The following is an 18,411-nucleotide window of genomic DNA, read 5'->3' on the forward strand; positions in this document are numbered from 1 at the left end:
AAGCTGTGCCAGGCATGCTTATTGCCTGAGGTGAGGAACCTGATGACTCCAGAAACATCACCAGAAGCCGGTCACCAACATTAGCCTGATTCCAAAAAATCAACTCCCCAACGAGGATCGATACAAGCTTAACATCAACCCCCACCAACATTGTAATGTGAACTCATCCACAGTGACATTTTCAGAACTTTCAAATCCAATGTTACACCAATTATACTTATCTTTCAAGCTCCAATCATCCACGGAATCTCTCGGACTGAAACTATCAATTTGGTAACAATTACCGCAATCATCTCAGAAAACAAAAGCAAATTAAATGCAATACTTACTTTTCTTCTCTGGTCTAATTCATGAATATGTCCCTTCCAGGAATATCTGGGAGAGGTTCGGCTCTTACTCTGACAAGATATGTGTTTGTCTGTTTTAGCCTGTTTCCCTCCCATTACTATCTGCTTCTCTTACCATTATTTCCCTCTTCACAAATCACGCCTAAACCTCTCCATATTTCCAGAATCCTCTGGGTTTGTATTTTCTGCTGAATTATTACCAGACATACTAATAATTTTGTCAACTAGAAATAAAAACTCCCTAAGTGCACTTCACATTTCATTACACATTGTTAATCTAGTATTTGCTCATAACGTCTCTGAAGCTCAGACAGGCATTTCCTCTTCGATGTACCATAGCATTGATAGGGAGCAGTCATATGACTGTTATGGACCATCCAACATGACTCAGCATAGTGACACTGATGAGAGCACCTTGGAGGCAGCATTGCAGTCGTGTCATTTCAATTTCTATAGGACAGCTATGATTGTATAATACTTAGAGCTATTGAATTCAGCTCCACTGGGAAAACATGAACCTGTGAATGAAGAATCAAAGCATTAAAAACAGTCCCATCTATCATAAACCAATTCCACCTTGTTGCATCACTTCTGCCCAATCCTTCAGAGCCAAGAAATAAATGCAACCCATTTTCAAGGAGTTGTATTAACTCTGAGGCTTTTTTGATGCCTTTTTAATGTAACATCAATAATGATAGCAATAAAATTTATTAAACCCTACTTACCCAGAATTTTCAAACTAAGACAAAATTGAATCTTAATTTCAATCGTCACTAAAGCAGGTGGTGCAGTATTTGAATATTGTTAAGATATTTTAAGCATTGATAATGTTCAGAAAATCATCTATTGTTACAAAGATTCATTGCTAGAGATAATCTACTTCCCCTAAAACTGCAAAACTGGTAAATTACTCATAATATTTTTGTGTTCAAAATGATAGATTTTTTTCCAGAAACAGTAGTTACAAATATGCATTCACCTTAACTGAAAGCATTGACTTGATCAGAACAATAACACCACAACATGAAAACACCGAAGGAAATTTCCTTGCCTATGGTTGACTTGATACTTCATGGAATCATTGTGGATGTCTCCTTGAGACAGTCCCTAATTGCAAACCAGTGTTCTGCAACTTTTTTTGGATCTGTCTGGCAGTGGGATGGGATGGACTCAGGGGCTGTAATGGGGGATTCTGGGATGTTTGCTGAAATGTGGTAGATTCTTATAGAAGTTTGAGCAATATGGGCTATGGCAAGATTTGTGGCAGAATCAGACCAGGAAATCTAGTCCGGCAAAACCTAGCTCTACATCAGAAGCATCTTGCTCTGTCTTTTATGCTTTTAAAAAGTGGCACGGTAAGGCACCATTTGCTCGGCAATGGTGAGTTGCCAGCTAAGGATATTATTGCTTATTAAATGCCTTGCTTATAGCCCAACTCACCTCGTTAATATTCGGTCTCCTCTCTTATCAACCCTGCTGAACAAATTAGACATCAAGAAAACTCAACATAAAATTCAGAGAGGGTGCCTGGTGACTTCAGCTCACCCCTTGCTCTGCAAGATCTCCATGTTACTTATGACCAAGTGGTATCCTTAGGCAGCAGCTGCATGTACCCCTCATGCATGACCACTGGCAGCTGGCATTTTCTAATCTATCAGAACCATCATGCCACTTGAGAGTTGTTCAGGAAGTACAGATTTGCATTGCAGGGCACATCAGCAACTAGGCTGAGAAAGGCTACAGCAGGGATACTTTCCATGTATGAGCAAGGACCCAGATTCACTGTCTCTCAAGACTACTCACTTCCTCTCTTGGTTCTTGTTTACTTAACACCAACATGTACACTCACACTATTCATTCGTTGTTTTATCTAGCCATGCCAGATTGCACAATGGCAGGATGAGGCAGTGTGCCTTGCTGGTCTGCAGTCCTCAGTCTAAGTGATGTACAGCTTGCTATAGAGCAGTATGCTACATCAACTTCTCAGCTGCATCACGTGTCAGCAACTTACGTGACACACAGTTCATGTGCAGCAAGCAGACTGCCACATCTTACAGTCTTCGAGGGGTAGTCTTCACCAAAGGCCATAGAGGCTCCAAAGGTCAGTTGGTCCCAATGTAATATATTGAGGGCAGTCTTCCATACTGGTCCAGAGGAATGGCCACAGTCATGCTTCCCATCAGAGTGCTCTTGGTCAGGAGTTCTGTGCCTCTGCAGTCTGGGGGATTGGGTCATGGTTGGTCTGGTCACTCCACACTGGCCAGGCTGGATAATGTGATCAGGAAGGTATACAGCTGCCAGTTAGGGGGATGGGCAATTTCCATCTGGGGCTGCGTGGTTCAGTAGCCAAAAGGAAAAGGACAGTTTAAAAAAATCAGTCATACTTGGAAATGAACATCCAGCATGTACCAGAGCCCCAATGGGAGGACACTTGAAGACGAATCACATTACATACTACGTCAAGCACTCTGCACACCTCTTTTCCTCAGCCCTTTGCTGAGCAGCTCAGCTACACCAACACATTTAAGCATAGAGGCCAGAAAATGAATAGGAATGATGTTGATCAGAACCAGTGATGCCAATTGGAACCATTGCCCTGTATTGACCTTGTTCTTCTTGTTGCTGGATACTGCAGCAAGCTCTCAACAAAGCCATTGATCCATAGTATATCCTGTGCTATATCCTGTAAGGTTATGCATCAGGCTGGCAAAGTTAGATTCAAGGTTACACAGAGATAAACAATTGAATCCAAGATCAAAGCAGTGTCATGTATGAAAAATTACAAAATAATTCACCATGCATTATCACCCATGCTACCGATGTGCACTTAATAAGTTTTCTTCTATGCTTCCCATTCAGTCTCAGTGTACTCCCTGGTTCCACAACTAGGGTAGTCAGGTGACCATGGGATGTTGGTATATCTAGATGGGCCAGGCATATTGAGGGTCTTCTCATTAGATGCATGAACCTTTAAGGTTCTGAGGGGAGCAGGCAAAATGGAGGTGCCCTGAGGGGAAACTGCCAAGAGGCCATTGTGTGGTTCCTGAGGACCAGTGGCTGGTGCAGGGCAATGGAGTGGACATGTTTGTGCCTCTCCAGCACACCCTGAGGCTGCTGGATTTGTCTCTCCGTGACAGCAACCATGCTGTCCATGGAGGCAGACAGACAGTCACATGATGGTCTGCAATCCTGTAGCTTTTGAGCACTGAGGGCCATTGTGTCTCACTTCCCTGCCAGCCACTCCTGTAACTCCCTGTGCACATGGACAATGGCCAACCAGCGTCCTCTCCTGCTCACAACTGTGCAGGCAATTGGTCTCTGGCTGCCCTCCAAGTGTCAATAGCCTTGGCAGCTGCATCTTTGAAATTGCTCATAAATATTACTCCAAAAATGACAATGACTCAAGTATCACTCCTATTTTGAACATAAATGAATACTTTTTTTCTCAGAGACCCATTAGCAGCACATCTGGCAATGCCATTGTTAGCATCTCTGCAATATTATAGTGTGCTTTGGTTCTGTGTTTCATAAAAATCATCTCAAATGATGGAAGCTTTGCTGGTGACCAAGACATTGTCAGTGGCCTTGAGGGACAATGACGTGACAGCATTGATCACTGATGTGAGAGAGAAACTATAATTGAATTGTAAGTTTGACTCAGGATAAGAGAATGGAAGGAAAGAGAGGCTAAGGAACTTGAACAGAAGGATCCTACAGCATAGAAAACATATTCAAAAGTTTGGGAGAAGATTTGTAGCTCGGGTGCTCATTGTTGTGGCTCTGTTTGCCGAGCTGGGAATTTGTCTTGCAAACATTTCGTCCCCTGTCTAGGTGACATCCTCAGTGCTTGGGAGCCTCCTGTGAAACGCTTCTGTGCTGTTACCTCCGGCAGAGACAGGCCACTATAAATGCCAGAGGAAACAGCACAGAAGCGCTTCACAGGAGGCTCCCAAGCACTGAGGATGTCACCTAGACAGGGGACGAAACGTTTGCAAGACAAATTCCCAGCTCGGCGAACAAAACCACAACATAGAAAACATGTGAAATGGGAGCTCAAGTAGATCATTCAACCCCTGGAGCCTGCTCCAGCAATCAGTAAGACCATGGTTGATCCGTTTCCATTTCACATTCCACATTCCACATTCCACATTCCCATCCACCCCAATAACGTTTGATTCTCCTGCCTCTTGTGTAACTTGATACAATTCCATAAATTATTGTCTTCTCTAGCCCAGGGACTGCATAGCACTACTTCCTTCACGTGATTTATTTCATAAGAAGTGTACAATGTAAATAGACAGTAAAATCATGTAAGCTGGTTTTAAGCAATCACTTACCATAATTATGAAGCAATTTGAGCCCTTCTAATTGAATGAAAATATTTCTTAATTGCTTCTGGAATGAGAGCTACTTATGTTTCTGCCAATTTCTAAAATTGTATTTAATTAGACATTGTACATTTCTACATACTTTACAATCTAAATCAATAGTGTAGTTTATAATATTTAACGTTGATACTTTAATGTCAACTACAAAATTATTCTGTTGGAAATTCATTTACTTCTGGTCCCTCCTGACCAGTCTCCTTTCCAATAGACAGTAGACCTGACTTCACTAAACTATCCAGTAACGGCAGCTAGTTCTCCTGTTCTATCATTACTCAATATAATTCCTTGGGACCGTGAGGTGAATTTAGCGGCAGATACCAAAGGCATATTTTAAAATTACTGATGTGGGTTTTTCACACTCAATGCCAATGGGGCCTTGATGCCACCAGATCATCTGTTGATGGTTGTTGGACTGGGGTCTGGCACAGGTGGGCAGTGGCTTGAGAAACCTGTTCGACCACATGTGGAAGCCCCTGCACTGAGATACTGCAATGTAATGTTTATCTGTAATTTGTTTATCTGACTGCAGTGTCTATCCTTTTAACTAAGTTTTATTTCTAACTTGTACTATGAATCACTGTAAGATAATGCAACTTCTTTTCGCTTTTATTCCTCTCTTTTGTATCCAAGATTTGTACGTAGGTACTTTGGCACCATGAGCGGCAACAGTATAAACTTTTCACTGTACTCCTGTCCTGCTGGACTTGAGTGCATGTGACAATAAAGGATATTCAATAGCAGCAACACAGATTACTTTTGTGGGGTTGGGGGGAGGATGACACAGAGAGTGGAACATTTTATGATTTTGGATCTCTGTGTGAGTTGTGTCAGGTTTGTGGAGGAATATCCAATGTGAGACTGAGCAGGATTCCCCGTTGTGGAATACTGATTGTGCCTCAATAACTATCTACCCCAGTCCCAGGGTGTCCTTATTTTAAACTAGCTTTGGCTGAGTCAGCATACATAACTGGTCAGAGTGTATATGATGGTTACCTTAAATGGTTCCCCAACCTAAACTGGGAATCAATTAGACAGGATGGTCCTTTTCAACTCCTATAACGTTAGATATCTGGTGATAGTTCACTTTCAAGATAAATATGATAGTATTGCTAAGGTTAACAAGCTGATAAGATTATTGCTAACTTATTAATCCATGTGTAACCAGTGAAAATGAGCCTCATTAACAGTATTGGACACATTCTGGCATTAATATTCCAGCCTAATTATACCCAAAAAAACAGAGATTCATTTACAGCACTAAATAATTTGCGTGATAAGTTTTATAAGACCATGGATATTCACAAGTTAAAACATACATAAAACTATTAATGAACCCAGTCTTTCTACAAAGTTAAGCATTGGACAACATCTATGCAAAGATGTTGTGGCTGGAATTTTCACTAAGTTGGGATAATTGGTGATTTCCACTTGTTTCAAGGTTGTCCTCATAAGAATATGAGGTCAGTGTAGGAGCCAATGGGTTTTGGGCAAAATACAATTTTTGTAGAATGTGGAGCTTAATGAATTATAGGCTGAAGTTCAGGAAGGGTATGTACGGCAACTACAGAGTAGGTCAGAGGGGCTGCATGAAATCTACAGCAATATTGCCTCTAATTTTCTAACTTCTGGTTACAGTTTTTTGGCAATGAGAATCACAAATTGGTGCTAAGTTTATATACCAGCAGATATAGCGACAGTTGAAAATATCAGCTGCAAGAAAAATTGCCTCAATGGGATTGATATCTATCCACAAGTCTGTCCTTGAAGTCACTTACCATATTTGTTTCAGAAGTTTCCAGCCTTAACATACTTATGTATGGAGTTTCTTTTGTTTACTCGTTAATTGGATTCTGGAATCATTGGGAGACCAGCATTTGTTACCCACCCTCAATTTCCTTCGAAATAAGTGATTTACAAGGTCATTTAAGAATCAACTACACTGCTGCTTGGAGTCACAGAGACCAGACCAGGTAAATCTCTTTCATTAAGGGACTTTAGTGACCCAGGTAGGTTTATACAACAACTGACGATGGTTTTTTTGGTCAGCATTAATGAGACTGACTTTATATTACTGATTTATATTTTAATTAATCCAGTTTATTCCATCAGTTGTCGTAGTGTGATTTGAAATCTTGTCTTGACAGCTTTAGCCTCAGACTCTGGGATAGCATTCCAACGTCCAATGATATTACCGTTATGGGTTACATCTTGTTAGACTCCATGTTAATTTCACACCCCATCTCATTATTGCCCAGCTTGCTTCTTGCCAAATTTTTCATGTATAATAAAATTCTTTCTGTAGGTCAGTGTGCTGTATCAATCTCACACCCGCTTCACAAATCAGCAGATTATAGATACGCTGCATGTGCAGTGACCAAACAGCCCTGTCTCAAAATCTTCAGGCAGTAGTCCTCAACAAAGCCCATGGAAGCAACTGCCAGTCAGGGGGCTCAAGCACAGTAAGTCAAGGGCAGGGTCTGATACCAGACCAGGGGAATGGGTGTGGACAAACTTCCTGTCAGTGTAATCTCACTCAGGGTGCTCAAAGTCTCTGTGCCCAGGGAGTGGGTCCACACCAGTCAATCAGGAAGAGTGGGTCTGAACCAATTGGGGAGATTTACAGACATTGATCACAGCTTTGCACACTTCCTGTCAGGGGTCACTCAGTTAGGTTGCTCAAGGGATGACCATCAACCTGTTGCATTCATCCAGAGAAACTAATACAGGAAGGGAGATGTAGGGGGACAAGAGGGACCGTTGCCATTTAAATGAGGTTCAGGAACCTATTCATTGTGATTCGAGGCTGCAAGGTGGGAGAAATGTGAGTTGTAAATAGGCAACGATATTTCTAAGAGGTGGCTACATTGAGGCATGGATGGGAACAGAGTAATGCGGGTGGTGGGGGGTTGTGAGCTTGTCCATGGTTAAGAGCCTCCTGCTGTTTCAAGGTGGGTAAAGTGCACAACCACAGCAAGTGTGGTCTCCACATATCCCACGACTGGGGAATGCTGGGGCCCTGAGGAGGTGCAAAGCCTATGAGTTTGCAGGCAAGGGAATTGAATGAATTGAATGGATTGAACTCATTACATGGTCGACTGAACACTCAAAAGCTACTGGAATTCCCAGTTGCCTTCCACCTTGATGGAACTCAAAAAGTAGACAGACAATGTGAGAGAAAAAGACTGCAACCACACACAGAGTTTCAGGGTAAATGTCTTGACCTGTGGCGGAGATAGGATACCAATCTGAGGCCTTTTAAAAGTCACAAAAATTTCACACAAACCTGCACACTGTATAGGACACAGACCTGCAATGTCCCTAATCCTTGGCCATCCTAATGCATTGACTGTCTGTGTGCTGCACAGCTCCTGCCCGGACATTACTGACCATGTCATTCATTCAAACACTTTTGGACACAGAGGCTAGAGAAAGGAATGAGATGTTTATGATGATGGGCAATGGTTTCAGCAGGACCCATTGTCTATATATGTTTGCTCCTCTTGTTTCCATATACTGCAGCAGACGGCCAGCACAAACATCCAACCATGATGCATCTTGCATGGGCATGAAGTCAAGAACCATGCTGCCACAATTATCTTCAAGGCTACTCAGTCATACAAACAAATAGATCAAGTGCCAAAAAATGAGATGTATAAAAATGTGCAACTTCATATACAGTTTAATTTCAACCATGTCACCACAGTGCCCTTAATTCAATACCCTATTTCTCTCCTTCCCACTGCATCTCAGTGTAGTTCTTAGATTCTGTAGCTGGATTGGAGGGACCATGCTCAATAGTGGAGCCCAGTGACCCTAGACATTTAGTTGGGAAGTCCCAGGGTGTTTAAGTTTAGACCTTAAGGGTGTCAGACCAGGTTGCCAGGATCTGGTGTGGTGGTCTCCAATTCTGGTCATTCTAGAAGAGATCACCCTTACTTTGTACCATACCAATCCATTAGGACTTCCATGTCCCTGTTGCAGAATCGCAGCATCATCGTCCCTTTCTCCAACATGTTCAGAATCTCTCCGCCATGGAGCTGAGAGCTTCAGAATGTCAGTGCTTCTGTGGGCACTCTGCAGCTTTTCGAATATGAAGTGCACACTAGAGGCTCTGATCCCAACAGCATCTACATCCAGTGGATCATTGGCCTCACCTCCCGTCCTATCCCTTGTCAGCCTTCTGCAAGGACCTTCCCTGCAGGACAGCCTGGTCCATTCCTCCTTCACTCCCAACAGCCAGAAAAAGCCCCTCAACACTTTCCCCTGCAACCCCGAAGGTCTAAAACCTGTCGCTTTACTTCCTCCATCCTCAGCATCTTTGGCAGATATTCAGCGAAAGGCAAGTTGTTCTGGGAAAGGTCTGTATTAAGATGGGTCTAGGATAAGATGTGATGCCTCATTGGAACAGGATAGATAGTTAATGAGGTGAGTTTGGGAAGATATAGTGAGAGATCTCCCTGGGCATCGCAGCAAGAAGGCGCCCAGAAAACTCAATGCAACTGGTACTTAAGAGAAAAAAATGTAAGATTCAGCCCTACATTTCTCATTCACGGATGGTGCCTGACCCACTGAATGTTCCATTGTTTTCAGTTATTTAAGTGCATTCTTGGCTGCTCTATCAAGTCAGAAGCCAAAAGAAAACTTTTAATGTTATTTTGAAGTGGGAGATTATAATTATTTTGGCACTTGGAGCAGCTGTCGAGTTTCTCATTAATTTACAGAATTTTGAGACACTATTCATTCAGATAATAGCTCAGCAAATATATTCCTTCTCAGTTGTACATATGTATTATTCAACTAGGATCAAAAATTGACTGGAATTATAAGTGACCTTTCCATGCTGAAACCATACTAATTTAGAAACATCTGCACTTCAAAAAGACAACAGCTTTCTTAGATATGCAGAGCACACATATTGTAAATGGAATTTTCACAAGGCTGCCTTTCTTCAATCAAAAGATAAATGAGAAAATCTTGAACTTATTAATACAGAACAGAAACATTGTAGAGTTAGTTTTAACTCATTCATTACCAAACTACCTTAAATTACCATCAGATTGAAATGTCTAAAGCTTTACATAACAGTCACCAAACTACTACAAGTGGCAAAAACATAAAAAATTGTTGGAAAATCTTGGCAGGTCTGGAAACTGTAGAGAGAAATCAGAGTTAACATTCTGGGCCCAGTGACCCTTCCTCAGAACTAATGGCATGCTAGGAAAAAGTTGATTTTATGCAGTAGGTGTTGTGTGGGGAGGAGATAAGAAGTAAACAATAGGTGGATATAGAGTTCAAAGAGAATGAAGGAGCAGATAACGATCAGCTGAGGAAAATGAATAACTGCTAATGGGAACTGCTAAGGCATTAGTGACTAACAATGTGTTCTATTTAATAGCAGACCATGTGATAACAAGGCCTGGAATGTGGCGATTGGGCTAAGGACATGGGAGAAAGTGCTTCAAGCTCTAAAATTGTTGAACTCGATATTGAGTCCAGAAGGCTGTAGAGTTCCCAAGCAGAAAATGTGATGCTGGAGCACTGCAACCAGCCTTAGAGAGAGATGTTGACTAGGGAACAAGGTGGTGTGTTGAAGTGGTAGGGTCTTTTTATGGACAGAATGTTCGAGCCACTATTCTTAACCACATTAAAAATCACACAACACCAGGTTATAGTCCAACAGGTTTAATTGGAAGCACACTAGCTTTCGGAACGACACTCCTTCATCAGGAAGGGCTTTTGCCCGAAACGTCAATTTTCCTGCTTCTTGGATGCTACCTGACTTGCTGTGCTTTTCCAGCGCCACTCTAATTCAGTATCCTCTCAGCCACTTTTAGACTATTGTGTGCAATTCTGATCTCCCTTCTATTGGAAGAATCTTATGAAACTTGAAATGGTTCAGAAAATCCGGGTTCAATTCCCGCCTCAGGGAATGTGCAAACTCTGCGTGGAGTTTGCACATTCTCCCCGTGTCTGCGTGGGTTTCCTCTGGGTGCTCCAGTTTCCTCCCACAGTCCAAAAATATGCAGGTTAGGTGAATTGACCATGCTAAATTGCCCATAGTGTTAGGTGAAGGGGTAAATGTAGGGGAATGCGTCTGGGTGGGTTGCGCTTCGGCGGGTCGGTGTGGACTTATTGGGCCGAAGGGCTTGTTTTCACACTGTAAGTAATCTTAAAAAAAATTTACAAGTTTGTTGCCAGGGTTGGAGGGTTTGAGCTATCAGGAGAGGGCGAGTAGGCTGGGGCTGTTTTCCCTGGAGAATTGGAGGCTGAGGGGTGACCTTATAGGGGTTTATAAAATCATAAGGGGAATGGATAGGATAAATAGACAAGGTCTTTTCCCTGGTGTGGGGGAGTCTAGAACGAGACGGCATAGGTTTAGGGTGAGAGGGGAAAGATATAAAAGGGACCTAAGGGGCAATGTTTTCACACAGAGGGTGGTGTGTGTATGGAATGAGCTGCCAGAAGAAATGATGGAGGCTGATACAATTACAACATTCAAAAGACATCTGGATGAGTATCAGAATAGTTTAGGGTATCTGAACAGAAGAGTCTGTTTCCATGCTGTACATCTCTATGACAGTATGACCCTATATATTCAGCATAGAATGTAGTGATGACAACTGAGGAATTAAAATAATATGCCACCTCTTTTCATGTATTTAGCACCAAGCATGCACAGAAACAATCTCATTGCAAATTTTGGTGAGATGAGGTGCCATCAAAGCCACATTTGACCAAGTGTGGCATCAAGCAGCTCTAGATTAGATTAGATTACTTAGTGTGGGGCAACAAGTCCACACCGACCCTCCGATGAGCAACCCACCCAGACCCATTCCCCTACACTTACCCCTTCACCTAACACTACAAGCAATTTAGCATGGCCAATTCACCTAACCTACATATTTTTGGACTGTGGGAGGAAACCAGAGCACCCAGAGGAAACCCACGCAGACACGGGGAGAATGTGCAAACTCCACAAAAAGTTGCCTGAGGCAGGAATTGAACCTGGGTCTCTGGCACTGTGAGGCAGCAGTGCTAACCACTGTGCCGGCCCCTCTAGCAACATGGAAATTTCTCCACTGGGAACCGGCATAAAGAAAATGGCTGTGGATGTTGGAAGTCGATCATAATAGTTTCAGGATATCTCTTCAGGATTTCCTCAGGGTAGGTATTTTCAAATCACCTTTTCAGAGGTGAGATTGCACACCACTAGGGTTTGAACATTTGTATACTGGTTCAGAGGTAGGGACACTACCACTGTGTCACAAGAGGAAATCCTCATGGTAGTGTTCTATCTTTAGCTAATTCATCAATGACATTCCCTCCATCTTCATGTTAGAAGTAGGGATGTTTGCTTATGATTGCAAATGCTTAATACCACTTGTGACTCCATAGATACATGACTAATGTATCCATATGTATTCTGTCAACCCCATTGATAATCCTGAATACTTATATTGGATCACCTCTGTACCTTTATTGCACAACCTTCCATTCAAGTATGTGTTTCTATAGGTGTGGAGACCAAAACTATACACTGCAGTCCAATTGTGGTCTCACAAAGTCATGGTGACAAGACTTCCTTCTTGTACTCCCATCCCTAGAATAAAGGAGTTATATGCCTTCAGAATTGCTTGTTTAATATGCACACTAACTTTCTGCATACCTTACACAAGTAACCCAAGTTAAATCCTCTGTTCCTGGGGGCCATTCCACTAGTCACAATCATTGAGCCATTCCACTAGTCACAGTCTGCCAACATATCTAATTTATCTCTCATCTCTGCTTCCTGCCCAATAACATATCTTCCATCCATGCTAATATATCACTCTACTCCATACACCCGATTATTGTGTCTTTTATATGATATCTTAGTGAATGCCTTACCTGCACTTCTGGTTGTATCGTCAAAGAATTCTAATACATTTTTCCAACATTATTGCACTTTTGTAAGATGATGTTGACCTTTACTAATCATAAGTCCATCCTAAAGGTTTCCTTAATAATAGATTTCAAAATTTTCCCAATGGTATGTCTCAGGCTAACTGGCCTGCAGATCCCTGTATTTTCCCCAAGTTCCTATCTTGAACAGCATGGCAGTTACCACATGTACCGACTCACTGGGATCTTGTTGGGCAGAAGAGAAGGTAAAAGCACAGTGTGTAATGGTTTAAAAAGCAATAAAAGGTTATTTCTTAATGTTGAAGTTGTATTTTAGAAGAAACCACAAGAGTTCCATTAAGCCCATTGAAACAGTTTACGTGAATTAGAATCCCTACAGTGTGAAAACAGGCCCTTCAGCCCAACAAGCCCACACTGACCCTCTGAAGAGTAACCCACCCAGACCCATTCCCCTACCCTATATTTACCTCTGAATAATGCACCTAACCTACACATCCCTGAACACCATGGACAATTTAGCTTGGCCAATTCACCTAACATGTACATCTTTGGGAACCCACGCAGACACGGGGGGGATTATGTAAACTCCACACAGACAGTCACCCCAGGCTGGATCGAACCCTGGTACCTGGTGCTGCAAGGCAGCAGTGCCAACCACTAAGTCACTGTGCTGCTAAACAGATTAGCTAAACAGATTTGAATTCCTTGAGCTTGGCTTACAGGCAATATTGGAAATGGAAAGGTCTTTCTAAAAGGTTAAACTGACAGTTTAATGAAACAGATTTTGAAAGAACAGTACATTCAATTGTTTTGACAAAGTAAACCAGGAATGTTCCAACATGTTTGAAATAAATGGAAGAAAATTGTTAGCTACAAGCAGAACTGACTACACCATGACAGATCAACTAAATATTTTGACTTTGAACAATATTCTATTTAAAGGTTTTAGCTTTAAAGCTTCAGCAATTACAAGCTGATAATCTGCTCACTGATCCTTAGTTTAGGTTCCACGAGGAACACTCTGTTCCAGAACTCATTAAACCCTTCATCTAAAGAAGGGCTGAATTCCAGAGTTACAGCAAGAACAACTACACCCAACATCAAGACCAAGTGTGGCATCAAGAATCCCTCGTGTACACTACTGCCCTTTGGGAAAGGAAAATCAGCCTACATGTGACTCCAGACCCACAGCAATGTGGTTAATTCTTAACTGCACTCTGAAATGGCCTAGCAAGTCACTCAGCTCAGGGCAATTAGGGATGGGCAACATCTTGTTGGGGACACTCACATCTCATGAAGGAATAAAGCAAAAACAGAAGCATGATTAAAACCAAAGTCAATGGGAATCAGGAGAAAATATAGTAGTAGAAGACAAAACTAGTACAAAGAAGGATGGTGGTTACTGGAAACCTATCACCACGGGACATCATTGAAGGATTTCCTCAAGGCAGTTTCCTGGACCCAATCAACTTCAGCTACTTCACCAATGATCTGTTATCATCAAAAACTAGGAACAGTACTATTTGCTTTTGATTGCAACGCAAGTGATGCCGAGGTGGATCTGGGATGAGGTGGGGGGAGAGAAGATTTGGAAACTGGTGAAGTCAATGTTGATGCCGTGTAATTGTAGGGTCCCAAGGCAGAAGATGAGGTGTTCTTCCTCCAGTCAGCGGGTAGCTTTGATTTGGTGGTGGAGGCGGCCCAGGACTTGCATGTCCTTGAGAGGAGTGGGAGTTGAAGTGGTTGGCCACAGGGCAGTGGGGTTGTTTGGTGCATGTGGACCAGAGATATTCCCTGAACTGCTCCCAAGGTGGTGTCCTGTCTCCCCAGTGTAGAGTATAACACATTGAGAGCAACGGATGTAGTTAATGAGGTGGGTGGATGTGCAGAAAAATCCCTACCAGATTTGAAATGATCTTTTAGGGCCTTGGATGAAGGTGAGGGAGGAACTGTAGACACAGGTTTTGAACTTGTACAGTGGCAGGGGAAGGTGGCAGGTGTGGAGGTTGCTGAGCTGTCTACTCTGAGCCCAGCTAGCTTTGTTTTTTTAAAAAAATTTGGAACAATAGAAACAACACGAAGGGGAGGTGTCAAGCTCCCACAGAACTAGGATTTTAGTTTAACTTTCAGTAATTGTTGGGGATCCTGAAGTGAATGTGGTAGCTGTTAGTTGTCTCTCTGTTACAGCTAAATGCTTGGCTTCTCTTCCTACTCCTAGAATTGCACGTGAGACAATCTATTTTTCTGAATTTGCCTTTGCCAAGTGTACATTTATGAGATGTATTGGAACAGTTGCTGTTTAGTAGTTAGATAATCTATTAAGCTGTTAAATTTTCCAATAGAGTTGTTATTCCATACTTCCTTCTCTTGTTTATTTTTACATTATAGTTAAAATGCAAAGTATATCTTGTTTCAAGCCGGGTAATTTGACCAAGTTGAATTGCATCAGACCGCAACACACTTGCCTTTAAAAATAAGAAAATGCGTTTGGTTTGGTCCATAAAACATGTCCATATGCAACAAAACCTAAACAACATTCAGGTTTGGGCTGCTAAGTTGAAAAGAAGTCAGTGTGATGCGGATGGCAGAATGGAATTGTTGCAAATGCAAAGGGAGCTCTTTTCCTGAATGAACAAGAGACCCAACACAGTTCAGTAAGATTCAGGCAGTGATCCCAAAGTTCACAGTCTCAGAGTTTGGATGGCAGTTTCCTTCCCTAAAGGACATGAATGAACCAGATGGGCTTTTCCAACAATCAACAGTGGAGACATGGTCACCATTAGACTCTTAATTTAAGATTTCGTTTTCTACTGAATTTAAATTCCACTGTCTGCTATGGCAGGGTTTAAACCCAAGTCCTCAGAACATTACCTGGGTCTCTGGATTAACAGTCTAGTGATAAAACCACTAGGCCATCACCTCCCCTAAAGTTAGTTTAGGAGTCTGGAAATTTTCAAATGGGCAAATGATAAATACAGGAACAGAATTCGACATTTTCAAGCAGGAAGATCAAGATATGTACTTAGTCAGAGTGATAATGTAACAGAATGCACCCTGTTCCCATGTTCTGACAGTCAACTGTAGCAGGTTTCACATGCAAGCTCCAGTCATCCTGACAATGTTCCCACACGGGCCCAGGTCATTGAAGAGGGCTTTCGGGGAAAAAACACTGGCTAACTTTGTTTATTTTCTGGAAAAGAGCACAAAAGCCAATTGTAGTGACTTTCAGGTTAGGCTTAGGTTGAGGGTTAGGGTTAGGGTGATCCTTAGGTGATTTAGTAGCACAGCAACTGTCCACAGATTAAACCAATAGATGTCTGGCACTTTCCAGCTTAAAATACCACAATGTGGTCAGATTCACTTCACCAGCCATGCAGTTCAATTTCTAAAGATTTTCCATATATTTTAGTTTTGATTCTGAGGGACAAGTGAACTGTTGTTAGAGCTGCTGCAGAGCAATAGCAGGGTTTTTTTCTGCACCGCAATACCAAACTGAAGCACAGGATTCTTTTGTCTTTCAAAATGAGAAGATTTCTCAGTGGCTAGCAATGGTTAGGGTGGACAGTGAGAGCCTTTTTCCTTGGATGGTGATGGCTAGCACGAGGGAACATAGCTATGAATTGAGGGGTGATAGATATAGGACAGATGTCCGAGGTAGGTTTTTTACTCAGAGAGTAGTAGGGGCATGGAATGCACTCGCCAACAGTAGTACACTCGCCAACTTTAAGCATATTTAAATGGTCATTGGATAAACATATGAATGAAAATGGAATAGTATGGATAGATAGGCTTCAGATTGGTTCCACAGGTCAGCACAACATCGAGAGCCAAAGGGCCTGTACTGCGTTGTAATGTTCTACGTTCTAAATTGCCCATAATGTTCAGGGATGTGTAGGTTAGGTGCATTAGTCATGGGAAATGTAGAGTAACAGGGTAGGGGAATGGGTCTGGGATACTCTTCAGAAGGTTGGTGTGGAACTGTTGAGCCAAATGACCTGTTTCCACACTGTAGGGATTCTAAGATTCTACGATTCTATGATTCTTTAAATCTGTCCAGTTCGTTCAACAAATTCTTCTCTGTCACTGAGAAGCTGTTTTCCTCTGTATTCCCAACTCAGTAAAGTTACAAAACTAAAACATGTAACTTATTTTCTCTGAATGCCTGCTGGCTATTGGAGTGACGCAAATGACTCATTCATACGTCCGTCATATCATTAGTTCTTTTCCTGAAGGTTTGCGCAATTGTCCATCTCCGATTTGCTTCTCACTGAGCGTAATCGGCTATTGTCTCATTCTGTTCTGAAACGCTTTACTCAAAGTCTATAATTTGAATAGGTTGGGACTTCAGTGCTCTTAAATTATAATGCATCTGATCAGCATTCCCCTCCCTGTGCCTTGACATTTGAAATGCTAATTTGTTATTACATCCGTTTAGTAAGCCTCCCTGACTTGAAAGCACCTGGAGATTTGCTTGAATTCTTTAAGTATGTATTTTTCTTGCAGACATGTTTAAAACTGCGCAACCATTGTTCTGTGAAATCCATGTGGACTATTGCAAATACATGACAAGAATTACAAACTGTGATTAAAAATTGCTGTTAGACTCACCAGGTTCTTTACCACCCTTCGAACATCAGTAACAGTGCATGAGAAATGCTGGGCTTGAGCACTGTGAGCATATGAAACTCCATATGATTAAAAGCTTAGAAACTGGAAAGAGAAAAGTGAAGTGAAATTTTTTATTGGAATAAACTCCCATGCAAGACTTGACGTTCTCAGCACAGAAGATGGGCTTATTATCCATTGGGAGAAAAACTGAGTTCACTCCAAAGATAAAACTTAAAGTGCATGTCCATTCATTAGGCAATGAATGGGAGAGAGTGGTAAAAACAATGACTGCAGATGCTGAAAACCAAATACTGGATTAGTGGTGCTGGAAGAGCACAGCAGTTCAGGCAGCATCCTGCTCGTTGGATGCTGCCTGAACTGCTGTGTTCTTCCAGCACCACTAATCCAGTATTGGGAGAGAGTGAGCAGCCAGGTTTTCCAACATTGGTGGAGGAGGTGGAAATGAGGTTTGACCTAACCAGTGACATTCATGTCATGAACAAATTTTAGAAGTAGTGTTAACTGTTCCCTTTTTTAAGGCGTTGTCCATCTTGATATAATCATCCGCATAATTCACAAAGAAAGGCTACACTACATGTCACAGAGAGCCTGCTTGAGCTCAGAACGCACTGGCAGACAACTATGGAGGATTATTTTGATCGCCCTGGGTCTTCAAGAGGTCACAAATGTCTGAAATGAAAATTCCAAAATCAATCAATCAGAAAAAAAGTCACTGGCAGGGAGAGAGTCCCTGCTCAACCACATCCCAATTCCTGCTGAAACAGACACTTTTTTTTATTTCAAAAATATACTTTATTCATAAAATGATTTGATGGTCTGTACATTTGATCATGCCATACATATGTCCATATTTACAAACACAGATTCGAATTTATCCTTGTCCTTTACAATCCTGTGCATTTTTCAATCTTGTACATATACATATATTTGGCTGAGGCATCAGCAGAGCCCAAAAAAACGTCCGCATGGGCCCCCTGTTCTTCTTTAGGCAGGCCGGTCTTACACGGTGGTCTTTCCCCACCGCGCCTTGGCGGCAGCTGCCCAGAGCTCCAGCGCATCCCTCAGCACGTAGTCTTGGACCTTGGAATGTGCCAGTCTGCAACACTCGGTCGGGGTCAACTCCTTCAGCTGGAAGATCAACAGGT

This window comes from Chiloscyllium punctatum, chromosome 1 (genome assembly GCF_047496795.1).
Source record: "Chiloscyllium punctatum isolate Juve2018m chromosome 1, sChiPun1.3, whole genome shotgun sequence".
NCBI classification, from domain to species: domain Eukaryota; kingdom Metazoa; phylum Chordata; class Chondrichthyes; order Orectolobiformes; family Hemiscylliidae; genus Chiloscyllium; species Chiloscyllium punctatum.